This window comes from Anastrepha ludens, chromosome 6 (assembly GCF_028408465.1).
Source record: "Anastrepha ludens isolate Willacy chromosome 6, idAnaLude1.1, whole genome shotgun sequence".
Classification (NCBI taxonomy): domain Eukaryota; kingdom Metazoa; phylum Arthropoda; class Insecta; order Diptera; family Tephritidae; genus Anastrepha; species Anastrepha ludens.
The window spans coordinates 60,933,612-60,948,093 of NC_071502.1; the positions used below are offsets into that span (position 1 = coordinate 60,933,612).

Here is a 14,482-nt window from a genome sequence, read left to right on the forward strand (position 1 = left end):
TACCGATTTAAAAATCTTTAATTTTTTAACTGTGCCCGTTCATGTGGTTCGCCGTGAATTGGAAGTATCAGACCTCGATGTAGAATCTGTTGCGAAACGCAAAAAACACGAGGAACATTCTGACACTGTCCGATCTGCAGAATTTTTTCAGCAAGTGCAAGCGATCATGAATGAAGACCCCTCCAAATCAAACACCCTGAAATGCGTGATATCTTATGTTTTTTGGACGAAAAAAAATTTTGTCGATGACCAAAAAAAAAAAAAAAAACCACAGAAATGGCAGATGGCTACGTTTCAATTCTACAGAGGTTCCTGTTGGCATGCATAGGAAGTTGAGAGCAACAAAGGACACGTCATGCCACCACACTTCTTTACTCAAGGAGACAGTAGTGAGGATTGAAAGTGTACGAGGTGACAGTCCATAGATCTTTCAGTCAGTCTCTGCTCCTTCACACAAAGCGATAGCGACGCAAGATTGGACGGGTAAAAATTTCCATGATCAAATAACCCCGAACTTAAGGCGCCCTTACTCCCCAGACCTTAATACTCTGGAGTACAACGTATGGGGCGTAGCTGAGCGTGAAACTAATAAGCATCCATTTCTTCTCTTAATACCGTTATGGTCTATATTATTAAGAAGCATTTGATTCAGGCATGCAATCGTTTCCGGACGCAAATCGAGGAGGTCATTGTAAAATTTTATTGTACAATTTTATAGGTATATAACAAGCCGCCGTAGCCGAATGGGTTGGAATTCAGAGAGAACGGAGGCTCGAATCTCGGTGAAAGACCAAAAAGAAGAAAAACATTTTTGTAATAGCGGTCACTCCTCGGCAAGCAATGGCAAACCTCCGAGTGTATTTCCGCCATGAAAAAGTTTCGCATAACAAATATGTGCCGTTCGGAGTCAGCTTGAAACTGTAGGTCCCTCCATCTGTGGAACATTAAGACACACGCCACAAATAAGAGGAGAAGCTCGGCCGAACACATAACAGAAGTGCACACGTCGATTATAGAAAGGAAAGTCCAAAATAAACAAGACTGAGCTAAAATAGAAAGGGCAGGAGCTTTGTTCTGTTAACTTCGAGTTTATTTACTCAAAATAGTCCCTTCTGGCCTCGATACACTGTTTTGCGCAATATGAAAGCTTTTCGAAAGAGTGTTTCAGGCCATTGACCGGAATGTCCTTCAGGATGTCGGTACAAACCTTTTGGATAGCCGCTATAGACGCAAAATGTATTTTTTTTTTGTTTTCAGGGAGCTATATCAGGCGAATACGGTGAGTGATCGACGGTTAAAATGCGGTATATAGTAAAAAAATCTGTTACAAGAGTGGATCGATGAGATGGTGCATTAGCATGCCATAAGCACCAGCTTCCTCCTTCGCGATATTCAGGGCGAATTCGTCGAATGCGATGCAAAAAACGCTTCAAAACGCCACGATGGAAAATTGCATTGACGGTTGGCTCATTGGCACGAACTCCTTGTGGGCAATTCTCTTGGAATCGTAAAATCAAATGAGCATCGACTGGATTTTTGACTTCTCCAAATGTGATTTTTTGGGTGGTGGCTCGTGTGGGGCCTTCCATTCGTCACTTTGACGCTTAGTTTCAGGTTCATGTTGGAAACACCACATTTTATCACCAGTTACCATGTTCTAAGGGAAGTTCTCGTATTTTCACGTCTCTTTGTTGAGGTCTTTTAAATGTTGAATTCAGAGCAATTTTTAGTCCTCAGTTAACTTGTGCAGAATGAAATGTGCACAGACCTTTCGTAAACCCAACTGATCAGTTAAAATGCGATAAATCTATGTTTTACAGATATTGTGATGTGTTTAGTTGAAGTCGCAAAGCTTCTGCAGTAAAAGCTGAGTCATGGGATTTCGCCGATTACGCTAGTTTGTTTTGCCTAAAGAGTTATAATAGCGTCGGAGGAACTCAGCTTTGTAGTGCAGATACTCCAGCAATTCATCCTCAGAAGATCTAAAAGATTCTGGGATTTCTTATAATTGCCCATAATTCAAGGCACAGTAGGATCAGCAGCAGCCTCGCAGCGTTGTTGCTGGACTCGACCAGCATATTGAGTGTTCTCTCTACGTTGAACCAAGTAAGTTTTGCTGTTCTAAAGTCCCACCTAATGCAGTATCTTTCATCTAATTTTTGGTTTATATGCTTTCGTAGGCTTCAATCTGAAGAACAAAGTTGGCAGAGAGTTTATTTAAAACATCTAGGAATATATGAATCGTAGGCCCTTTCCAGTGAATTTTATACTGTAAGCTGTTGAATGCCTTCGGATAAGAGTCTTCATAGTTTTAGATAGCAAACGGCCTTAACAGTACTTTGTTCTGTCACAAATTGATAGTTTCAGAATTCTGAGAAATTTGTTTGAATCAGTAAGCAGATAAGCCTACAGCTCTGTTCTACTTCATCGACGTGGAAAGCCTTAAGCCGCTCGATATTTGAAAATTTATCACAAGGAATATTTTCTCAAAGAAGCAGGCTCGAGATGGAAACATCTGCAATACAATATCTCCAATACAACCATTTCTCGTCAACTTATTTGACGAGAATTGAACATGAGACGGTACTCCCAGTAGCTCTTTAGTCTACGTTGAAAAGAATTATTCACAGATATGGAACTGCTCTAGGTCAGAAGACAGGTGGAATGGATGAGAGTCGCCCGGAGCGCCTTCTGCAGAAGCTGTAGAACCGAAGAAAAGTCATACAACTTAAGGCAAATGGCAATGTACCGCTATCTTTGGGAGGACCTTTTTTAAGGGTCGAAATGATAAAGCTAAGTTAAGAATGCTGAAATTACTTAGATTCGTCAACTCCACCCACTGGTTCCTATATAGGAGGACTTGGTTTGTAAAATATCTTGTATTTTTCTATGATTAGTAAACGATTACGATTTGAAGTAATCAACAAATAATCGTAATTAATATATTTACCAATAAACGAAAACATCAGTAGGTTAGGTTAGGTTGGTATGGTTGCCCAGGGGAATGGGCACACTTGGACGAAGAAAGATTCGTCCTTTGTGATACCATTATGAACGGGGTGAGGTGAGAGAAAAAGGCCGATGGGATGCAGGGAGAGGGCGGGAGAGGTGGTGCTGGGATGGTTAGGAGCGTGCGGATTACGAACGATGACTATGTTTGCGTCGACCGCTTTATGCTGCTGATGAAATTCATCAGATTTTTAATGTCAGCGCCAGCTATATCAGCAGGCGTGGCAAAGAAGTAGGAGCCAAGATGCCTAAATCTTAGCCCCGCCATGATTGATGATTCCCCCTCATCCTCCATACATCCAGCGCAAAAAGGACTCGAGGTGATTCCAAGTCTCACAGAATGCATTCCTCGCGCATTGTGTCCTGTGAAAGAACCCACAAGATTAGAAAGGTGATATTTTGTCAACATCAGAACCTCGCCCGAGCGCCTCCGGTCCACACGTGGCTAGAAGGATTTCGCGACCTTACACGTTTGTGTACTTGCCCAGCGCTCGCTGAGTTGGTGGGATGCCCATCTTTCCAGGAGCAGACCGCAGGTAGTCAGGGGGATCCCAATTCTCTCCCTTCGCGGGGAAATCACCTCACATGTCCCTTGTCTGGCCAGCTCATCCGCCTCACAGTTTCCAGCAATGTCGTTGTGACCAGGAACCCAGCTGAGGCTGGTGTCAAAGAATTCGGACGCGGTCGAAAGCGAAATCAAGCATTCCTTGACCAATTCCGAATTCACCGTCATAGACCCGAGGGCTCTTATTGCCTCTTGGCTGTAGAAGTAAATATTTACTTTCTTGACCGTTAGGACGCATTTGAGCAGCCAATCAGCTGCCTCCTTGATTGCGGCTACCTCTGCCTGGAAAGCACTGCAGTGGTCCGGTAACCTGAATTTGAGTCTGATGGGAAGCTCCTCGCAAACGACTCCTCCGCCAACCTTTCCTTCCAACTTCGATCCATCTGTGAACAAGTTCACCAGGCCCTGCCTCCAAGTGTAGCTCTCCGTCCACTCTTCCCATGACGGAATATAAGTGGAGAAGGTTCCGGTTGGACTAAACGAGGGTATACACTGATCCGTTGACAGAGGGATGAACTTGAAGTTTCTGAGGATGCTTGAGTGCCCATAAGTGAGATTGAGCTTATAGCTCCAGCCCCTCAGTTTTATTCCGCGTGGCGCGTAGCGGCAATTCTGCCTGCGTTGACCACGGGTACCACATTTAACATTGCGTTGAGCGCCAGAGTAGGAGTCGTTCGAAGCGCCCCACTGATTCCAATGAGTGCCGATCTCTGAACTCTCTCTAGCTTCTTCACCAATGTCGTCTTCTCTAGTGAGTTCCACCAGACTATGACTCCATATAACAAGATAGGCTTTATAATCGTATTATATAGCCAGAAAACAACTCTAGGCGAAAGGCCCCATCTTTTACCAATTGCGCCCTTGCATCCATACAAGGCGATTGTTGCCTTCCTCACTCTTTCCTCAATATTGGGCTTCCATGTAAGCTTACTGTTAAGGATAATACCTAGGTACTTTACCTTGTCAGAAAGCATCAGAGGAGCGCCCCCTAGTGAGGGAAGTTGAGCTCTGGGTATTCTGGGTATCTTAACGTAGTTGTTAGATGGGCAACGGATTGCGGCCTGCCGGTGAATCCTCTTAAGACCGAGCTCGTCCTATTTACGAGGAAACATAAAATAGCGAGAAAACATCAGTAATAATTAAATGTAATTAGAAATTATGGGGAATTTAATTGACTAATTTATTATTATTTTATTATTTATTTTAATTGGAAATAATAAATTTCATATAATGACTGTATTGGGAAAAAAAGTACCCTCAGCTACTTCAATTTTTTATGTGTACATTTTTTTACTTGAAAATATTATTGGTTTATAGCTTTTTTCCAATTTTGGGTTATATTTGAGTTTTTACCTTATAGGATTGAGAAATCATTTCCGGACACAATCTACGATACAAGATGTTTTTAAACTAAATAGTGGTTTCGAGTAGTTTGCTGCTCTGAAAGCTTCGGTTTGGCCCACCTAGCTAATTTCCTTGAAAAAAACGTCACCTTTTTCGATATCTGTTAAAAAGTGATCCATGAATTTTTAATTTTTCAAAACTATAACTTCGTTTTTTAGCAAACTAAAGAATTCAAATCATTTGTTTCTCTGATTGTTGCATAATATTAGCAACTTAGCTTTACATAAACGTATAAAAAAGTTTATATTTTTTTTAATACAGTTAACTAAGCCTGCTTAAGACCACCTTTACTTTCAAGAAATCTCATACATACATGCATACGAACATTTCTCTACATTTTTGAGTATTTAATTTAATGTTTAAAATAAAGCATTTTTTGCTTACCGCTGTTGCTGCGCACTACTCCCGTATTTGTTGCTTTTGTTTTCTTCGTTGTCATCTTTTCATTTACATGACCACAATTGCTGCAGCGCTCAGCTGGATGAGAATTGCTAGGAAAATCCATTTAAATATTATATTATGTACTATATACAATGTGGCGCAAAATGAGTCACCCTATGGGAAGATTTATAATTTTTTGCAAATGGCGTCGAATGGCGCAAAGAAAGTAAACTCTATCATAAGTGGAAATTCAATATGAATTTTTTTTATTATCTTTATAGAAGAATTCAGCTCGATTAGTACTAAGTTATTGGGCAGGTGTCAATACAATACTTTAAATTGAAGAATAAATGGGATCATTGGGCAAAGTAACATATTAGAAAAAATAAGAATGTACGTACTTTTCTTAATTTTCACTAGTTATTAAACTTTGAACTCTTTAAAGTATCGCATTTTGGGCAAAATAATTTCTACAATATTGCTGAGTATCAGTAAAAAAGTACCTATCAATAAGGCATGGACGCTACCTAGGGGTGTTATTCTAATTCTAAAATAATATTATACTTTTATAAGGATAGTTTAGAAGATTTTGAAGAAGTTCAAATAGAATTAAATGTTTGGCATTAAAAGGTAAAAACAGTTTTTAAAGCTATTGCATTGTTCCGAAAAGGTACTCTTCCTGCGAGACCTTAAATCACTTTATGACTATTCCAAGACGCATTTTTGAAGTAAATAATTGTCGTACACATTTTCTTCTGAGGTCATAACCAACTGAGTGAAAAAGTAGATTTAACTAAGCAACTAGCGTCAAGAGAAGATCATTTTTTGACAAATACTTTTAGATAATCAGAGCATAAATAAATTATTGGCAAATAGAATTTTTGTTTCTTGATACATTTTTAATTTTACGTTTAAAAGCAACGCTCTTTTATGTAGCGGGGCCGGTGGAACACTGAATTTAAGTAATTTATTGGTATCTGTTTCATGCTTGCTTAAAAAAGGGATGCAATGACCATTTTGCCGTATGGAGTATTCTTTAAGATGGGGTATTATCTCATCCGTCGGTTATTTCTATTTATTATGAAATCTTAAAAACCAAAATTTCTAGTTACTTCTACACATATATTATTAAACACACGATGTCGTTTGCATGATACTATGAAATTAAAACAAAAGTTGTTTATAGGATTTAGTTAAACTTTTGCATCTTGCTAGAACCTTATATGAGCACCCTAATGGTGAAAACTTGATTTTTTCCTTCTTTACAATCCCTTAGACACTCTTTGCTCTACCAACAGTTTTGTGCAACACTATATTATTGTATATTTTTCATAAGTCTCGGTGGTTCCTAAAGAATGTGAATTCACTAATATTTTCCAACTTTACCAACTCAGCGCCAAAATAAGTGAACTGCGCGCGGGCGTTGCGCGTATCAGCTGCACCAGTTGTTTATCGTCAAGCTGCGTTGTCTCTTTCTGCAAGCATTTGACACAGAATATTACAATTTTCTGCAAATTACTCATATCACACTGAGCAAACAAATAATTCACCTTCACATTTTCCATTTTAGTCGATTTGGCGGCGCGAAATTTCAACATTATTATTATTATCACTTTTTTTATTAAAATTTTCTTACTATACACGTTGCGTTTTTGAAAACAACTGATCCCATGCACTGTGCCCGCTCTAAGCTAATTTTTTGTGGGCGTAAACTAATTTTGAGCACAATGCGAGTAGAAGTCAGCTATGCAAATTCTTACAATATTCATTTATCTTACTTATTTACGCACAATTTAGCTGAATTTGATAAGATTTCAAATTAATCGGTCATTGGAAACGAAAAAACTAACGTACATGATAAAGCTATTCGTTATTGACGATCGAAGTGGTTAATGGATGATTTTTGGGCGCCAAATATGTTGAATATATATTGTATGTAATGGGTGTTTTTTTATACTTAAGAGGTCCCGGTGGTCTGGAGCTCGAAAACTTAGGGTATTTCAGGATTTTTTTTTACAATAAAAAAATGAAAAAAGATATTTAAATTTTTTAGGTTTTTTATTTAAATTCTATTACATACAAAAAGAATTTTTTTTTTTTAATTTTAATAATTTTAAAAACGGCGCTAAAGTTGACCCTCCCGAAAAATTGAACCTGGACGGTGTGGTTTATTTTGGCTCTTCTATTTATCTGAAACACAAAAACCAAAAAAAATATTAATCAAATATTATTTTATTAAATATTAAAACTGTAGCTATGCCCCGTACTAGAAAAAAAAAATTGGAAAAATGGCGTGGTTTTGAATTTGACACTCTAAAAATCGGTTTTTTCAATTTTTTAATAAAAAAATAGGAAATAATTGAAATAATAATATGATTCTAGAACGGGCGATAGCCATTGATGTTGTGAACAACATATTAAAATTTGAGACGATTCGGTTGAATGGTTTTTTTTTGGTTGACAACACCAGGCCGAAAAAAGTCGTTTCGAGACAAATGAGTTTAAAGTTTGAGGAGCGCGCGGACTTCACTTTACCTGAAATTTGAAATTTGAAAAGGTCGAGCCAAGGAGCATCAGGAGATTTGGTGGCTCCTAAAACACTCAGGCTAAAAAGCCCATTGTATTTAAAGCTCTGGAAAGGGGGTAGATAGTCAAGGAGGAAAGGAGAAAAGTATCAGAGAAAGAGATAGGAAAGAATAGAGACAGAGATAGAGATAGTTAGTCCTGTGAGAATTTTTCAGATTCTTTGGCAAATCTGTAAATATCCTCCAGTTTCAGATAATGAATATTACTCATTCGCGCGACATCGGAACCCAAAGCACATAGCCTTGCTCTAGCAAAGGCAGGACACTCACAGAGAAAGTGCTCAGCGCTATCCTAACCGAACGTCTTTCCTTCTTAGTTTTACAATAGTACAAAGTTTGACGGACTTGTCACAAAACACTTTGCAGTTCTACAACGTTCTAGACCCGACCATCGCTCTTTATGTGGATTGCCTACATAATCGCTGATCCAATTCATGATTCCTGCGAAACTAGTTCCGATTATTGACTCTGGCTCTTATGGAGGAACCGCTGATTCACGGATGGCCAATTCGTCGGCGATTTTGTTTCCTTCAACACCGGAGGGTCCCGGAACCCATATAAGTACAAGCCTGTTTTGTCTTGTGACAGAATTAAGCCTCTTCTTACATTTTTGAACAATCTTTGAGGTTTGCTTCGCGTTCTCCAGGGCCTGTGCAGCCTGACTGTCACGGAAAACTCCAATCTGTTTCCCGCTTCATCTCCTCTCTTTAATCCATTCGGCTACTTTCAGGATGGCACTTTACCTAGTTAATGGGCTGTAGAAGCTATAATATTGGGAATTTCCGTATTAAAATTTCACAGTATGTTCTTAAGATACTATACTTTCGAATATCCAATAAATTTCTAGACCACCGGGCCTTAAGTATTTTCGATAGGAATATTTGTTCCAAAATTTATAGTCTTACCTTTCACATTATATAAAAAAAAATCATTATTTCATTCATCCGAATTCGATACCTTAGAGAAAAAGAAGTTTGTATAGCCCGTTTAATTTATACAGGGTGTCCGATGGCAGAATAAGGTTTTAGATTTAAAGTTTCTCCCTAACCGCATAGCGTATGAACGGGAGGTGACCGCGTTGGCTTTGTTATTCGAGCGGATTATTTAGACTCGATGTCACAGTGGACAGGTGAACAGCGTGCATTCGCAATCGAAGCGTATTTCAAGGCCAATGATTCCTGTGTAACTGCTCGTTGTAGACTTTGTTCACGTTACAATATTCGACTTTTAGGTAATGCTCTTAGTGAAGATTTGAATCGTTCATGTGTGCGAAAGGAGCAAACAGCCCACAACAACTTCGGTCGTAAATCGCCCACGGCTGGGGCCGAGCCGAACTCCGAGAACAAATGAAAATATTAAACTCGTCGCTACAAGTTTGCACGATAAAACGCGTCAGTCTGTGCACAAGAGAGCGGTTTCCCTGGGACTTCCAAAAACTATTATGCATCATATATTGATCTAACGATTAAAATTTACGTAACAATTTCCGCGAGACAATGTTGGAGTAATGAAACCCATTTGCATTTAAATGAAAGTGTAAATAAACAGCCGGCGGCCGCCGTAGCCGGATGAGTTGGTGCGTGACTACCATTCGGAATTCAGAGAGAGAACGTAAGTTCGAATCTCAGTGAAACACCAAAATTAAGAAAAACATTTTTCTAAAAGCGGTCGCCCCTCGGCAGGCATTGGCAAACCTCCGAATGTATTTCTGCCATGAAAAAGCTCCTCATAAAATATCTGCCGTTTGGAGTCGGCTTGAAACTGTAGGTCCCTCCATTTGTAGAACAACATTAAGACGCACACCACAAATAGGAGGAGGAGCTCGGCCAAACACCCAAAAAGGGTGTACGCGCCAATTATATAAATGTATATTATATAAATAAGCAAAGGTGTCTCGATCAACTGCCGTACTGGACACCTAAAGGAAAGAACCTACTATTAACAGATCAACAGCCACTTCACCGACCCAAAGTTAGGGTTTGGTGTGCAGATTCCAAGAATGCATTCGACATAATGATCAACATGTAGAAGAATTTAGCTTGAATTCAGCTTTTACTTCATAACTCTGACACCGGACACCCTGTATAATACTTATTATATGAAATACATGAGGCGACGCTGAGGCGAGATACTCAGAAAGGTCAAGCCTTTCCAAACGTCTGCTTTTTCGATAGGCTTCCAAAGAAACTGCAATACTTGGAATAAGCGACTTGTGGTATCGCCTGAACCATAAAACAAAAATACCTGATACTTTATCACTAAATTACGTGCATATATGGTCGAGGCGGCCACCGTAGCCGAATGGTTTGGTGCATGACTACCATTCGGAATTCACAGAGAGAACGTCGGTTCGAATCTCGGTGAAACACCAAAATTAATAACAACATTTTTCTAATAGCGGTCGCCCCTCAGCGAGCAATAACAAACTTCCGAGTGTAGCTTTGCCATGAAAAAGATCCTCATAAAAAATATCTGCCGTTAGGAGTCTGCCGTTGAAACTGTAGGTCCCTCCATTTGTGGAACAACATCAAGACGCACGCCACAAATAGGAGGAGGAGCTCGGCCAAACACCCAAAAAGGGTGTACGTGCCAATTATATTTACGGGTGAACGATATGAAGTGGTACCAACTTCACATTGTTTGTATCTGTAAAGCAGCTCATGACATCAACGTCAAAATTGTTCTAATGACAGTTCAATATATTGTTTATAAGCCATCAAAAGGATTTGCGTCTCAGGTTTGTTGAATTTTTTTCTAATATATGATAAAATTCAAACCTAAAAGTGTGATTGCGTTATATTTGGCTGGAAAATCACAACCAGCCATTGTTCGTGAGCTCAGTCACCTCAAAGTGAATAAAATGTTTGTGTATCGCACTATAAAACGTTACAATGATACTGGTAGCATTGCAAAACGCTATGGAGGTGGACCAAAAAACAACGCCAGAAATAGTTCGGAAAGTGAAGGCTCGACTTGAACGAAATACACGTCGAAGTGGAAGAAAAATGGCCAAAGAACTGAAAATATCGCTAGACAGCATTCGACGCATATTGAAAAATGAGCTCAAGGTCAAGGCTTACAAGTTCCAAAAAGCACACGATCTTTCACCCCCAGCAAAAACAGTTCAGTGCGAAAGAGCAAAGGAGTTGCTGCGCTTACACGAACGTGGCGAATTTCCTAACATTGTGTTTTCTGATGAAAAAAATTTCCCAAATGAGCAGTTCATAAACACTCAAAACGATCGTGTTTACTTGACCGAACGCTCATACGAGAATTTGAGCCTACGTATGGCCACTCGAAGCCATTTCTCATCGCAAGTAATGGTTTGGGCCGCAGTGATCGCTGATGGACGCTCTCCAATCGTTTTCATCGAGCCTGGTGTCAAAGTGAATGCGACTTATTATCGGGAAAATGTTTTAGAAGCTGCTGTAGAGCCGTGGATACGCAAACATTTCGGTCGTAGACCATGGACGTTCCAACAGGACTCGGCACCGTCTCATAAAGCTCGTGTGAACCAAGAATGGTTAAAAAATCATGTTCCACACTTCATTTGTCCACACAATGGCTTTCAATTTCACCAGACGCAACTCCGATGGACTATTCCATCTGGTCCATTTTGGAGAGCAAGGTGGGAACTAAAAAATATGCCAGTATGGATTCGCTGACAAAAGCGATTATACGAGAAAGGGCAAAAATACCTCAAGATCACATTCGTGCAGCATGCAACTCATTTTTTGACCGTTTGCAGGGTATAGTCAAGGCAAAAGGTGGTCATATCGAGCTAAAGTGAATATATAAAAAAAATTTTAATAATTTTTGAACAATTTTGTCTTTGAAATCAATAAAAACTAATTTCACACAAAAAAGGTATGGTGTTTTGAATAGGTTCACTGAGTCTGAATTTGTGTTCCTTTTGGCCTCATTTTGATATATTTTAGCAGTTTCTAACTCTTTTTCACTGATCTTGTTTTTTTTCTGACTTGATACAGCTTGCCCGAATTGCTGTGCTGTGCTATTCCAAAACTTTAAAATTTTACTAACAAATCAAAGCTGTAAGGCAGATGACCCATGAATTGGATATTAAGTGGTTAGAAACACTCTTCTGTGAGCCAATATTTGAGAGCTCGCATTTTCTTTTTGAAGGATGATTCGTCTTCGGCTGTTGGCTTTCCCTAATTCCCCAAGAACTTCTGGTGACCAAATGATTATGTACTACTCAGAACTGACTGCTTGTTTCTCTGATGGAACAGTTGCGACATGACCAGATTTTCTGAAAAAAAGTGAACATTTGCTCTGTGGTACTTCTTTCGCGAACAACTTTTCTTGGACTTAGCTGATTTTGAAGCACTCACACTGTCGATAGCTGTTTTGTTCCCGGCTTATATGCATAGATCCAAGATTTGTTACCTATTACTATGTCAAAGACGTGCTTTGAACTAATGCGACTGAGTTTCTTCAACATTTTTTTAAAAAAGTCGACTGAGTTCTTCCTGCGTTATCGATTGACACACAGCGTAGATTATGTCTGACACAACAACCGTATTTGAACGATCTGAACAAAACTCATCCTGCAAGGACCAACAGCCACGTTTGAACCCGTACCAGCTTTCACAGTGGCTCAGTAGTAGCTTCGACGTCAAAAGTGGGGCTTAGTTTCGATAATCCAGGTCGAAAATTACATTAAATCGTCGCACGAAAATGTTCGCGAGTTAATTCCATCTTTTGGGCGAGATGAAAAAAACTAATAAAATTCGAAAGTGAAAACATTATATACTATATCAGTTGATGCTAGAATATACCAAACTTTTCGATACAAAAATATCGAATTATAGCTTCATCACACGAAGTGTTGCAAAGGCGCAAAATATAAAAGGCAACCCTCGTATTTGTTTTCATTTTAGTTCTTAGTTACTGTAAGTTTCAGATTGTACATCTATTCTGTAAGATTTGTAAGCATAAATTGAAATAAATAACAATGAAGATTCGCTTCTAATTAAATTATGAAAAAAATGTTAAGCTGTGCCACTTAACCAACGTACATTCACGTCTATATTAAGCTTCTGCGCAATTACTAAACTCATTTTATGAAAAATACTTTCTCTTTATTGATGCATAACTTCTTTTGACGTCTTCCTGCCTGCTACTTAGATGCGAGTAACATCTGGTGTGCATACTTACAATATTTTTATTTTTGCTTAACTTATATAATAACAAGTTATTTATACAAGTTTTAAAATTGCAGCACTAGCAACGAAGGCCATCAGCTAGCCTTACAATATACCTACGTATGTTCTTCGTCTGCTTGATTGGCGCAATAACCGCTTAAGGGGGACCTCTTATCAGTCGGCTTCAAAAAATCGATTTTTTTACTACAATCGATAGATATATTATAGGAGAATATGCACTCAAAATTGTATAGCGAAATTCAAAGTCATTTCGGAGTTACAGACCTGTGTACCGTCCCTCGTGTGAGTATACTATCTACCTTCTGAAAACTCTGAAACACGTTTTCTAAAAACCATGTTTTTGAAAATGGCATGTAAGATTTAAAAACGACGAAAGTTATCATTTTAAACCGATAATTTATATAAAGATAATTAAAATGCGTAACTAATTAACTAACAAAATACAAAAAAAAATCATTTTTAATGTTATTTAACACCTTTTTTGAAAAAAAATAGCGAAAAAACACTTTTTTTTTTAATTAATTGTGTGTTAATTTTTTCATATTTTTATACAAGAGTAGTCTACTATATGCGGGAAAGCCTTCTGAATAAGACAATATTTTTATTTTGTGTTTGAGGTGAAAACTACGACCGCAATCTTGCACGCCGTTTTACTAGCGCGCAACGAGAAGCTGTGCGAGATCCCTCATATGTCCGCCATTTTGTTTTTTTATTTTTGTTAAAAAATTGTTTATTACTCTTCAATCATGCCTTCAAATAAATTCAAAAGATTATTCCTGTGTGTCGCTTTTTTCGCCTCCAAAAAAAAATTGAGAAAAAACACTTTTTTTTTAAGCCACTGATAAAAGGGGGGGCCTTTAAGCGGTTTTGGCCGATTTCAACCTACGTCAATTGGAAACACCAAGTGAAAGCAAGTCATTCTTCCCCTGATCTTTCCAACGTATAGGAGGCTTTCCTCTTCCTTTGCTACCACCAGCTGGAACCACATCTTATGCTTTCAGAGCCAGCGCGTTTGGTTCCATTTAGACGACATTACCGAGCCAACATAGCCGCTGGATCTTTAGTCGTCTCTGATACTCGCCGTCACGAATACGCAAAGGTCCAAAAATCTTCCGCAGAATCTTTCTCCCAAAAACTCCTCATTGGATGTTGTCTGCGCCATACATTAGGACGGCCATGATGAGAGCCTTATAAAAAGAACGATGGTTCCTGATGTAGAAGTCCACGCAAGAGGGGAAAGTCACTGATTGCCATTCACTTGGGAGTGGCCAGGACTATTCCTCTACATATGGTTCAAGCAACTCACAACTTCCCGGATTAGCTCAAGTATCCTCTGGGTAGCTTCGGAACAC

General features: G+C 38.9%; 1 long non-coding RNA gene across 1 annotated transcript in view; it reads left to right on the forward strand.

Annotated features, from left to right (window-relative positions):
• The window catches only part of LOC128868785 (uncharacterized), a 45,897-nt gene that overhangs the window by 5,913 nt on the left and 25,502 nt on the right, over positions 1–14,482 (forward strand). The gene's annotated exons all lie outside the window — the stretch shown is intronic.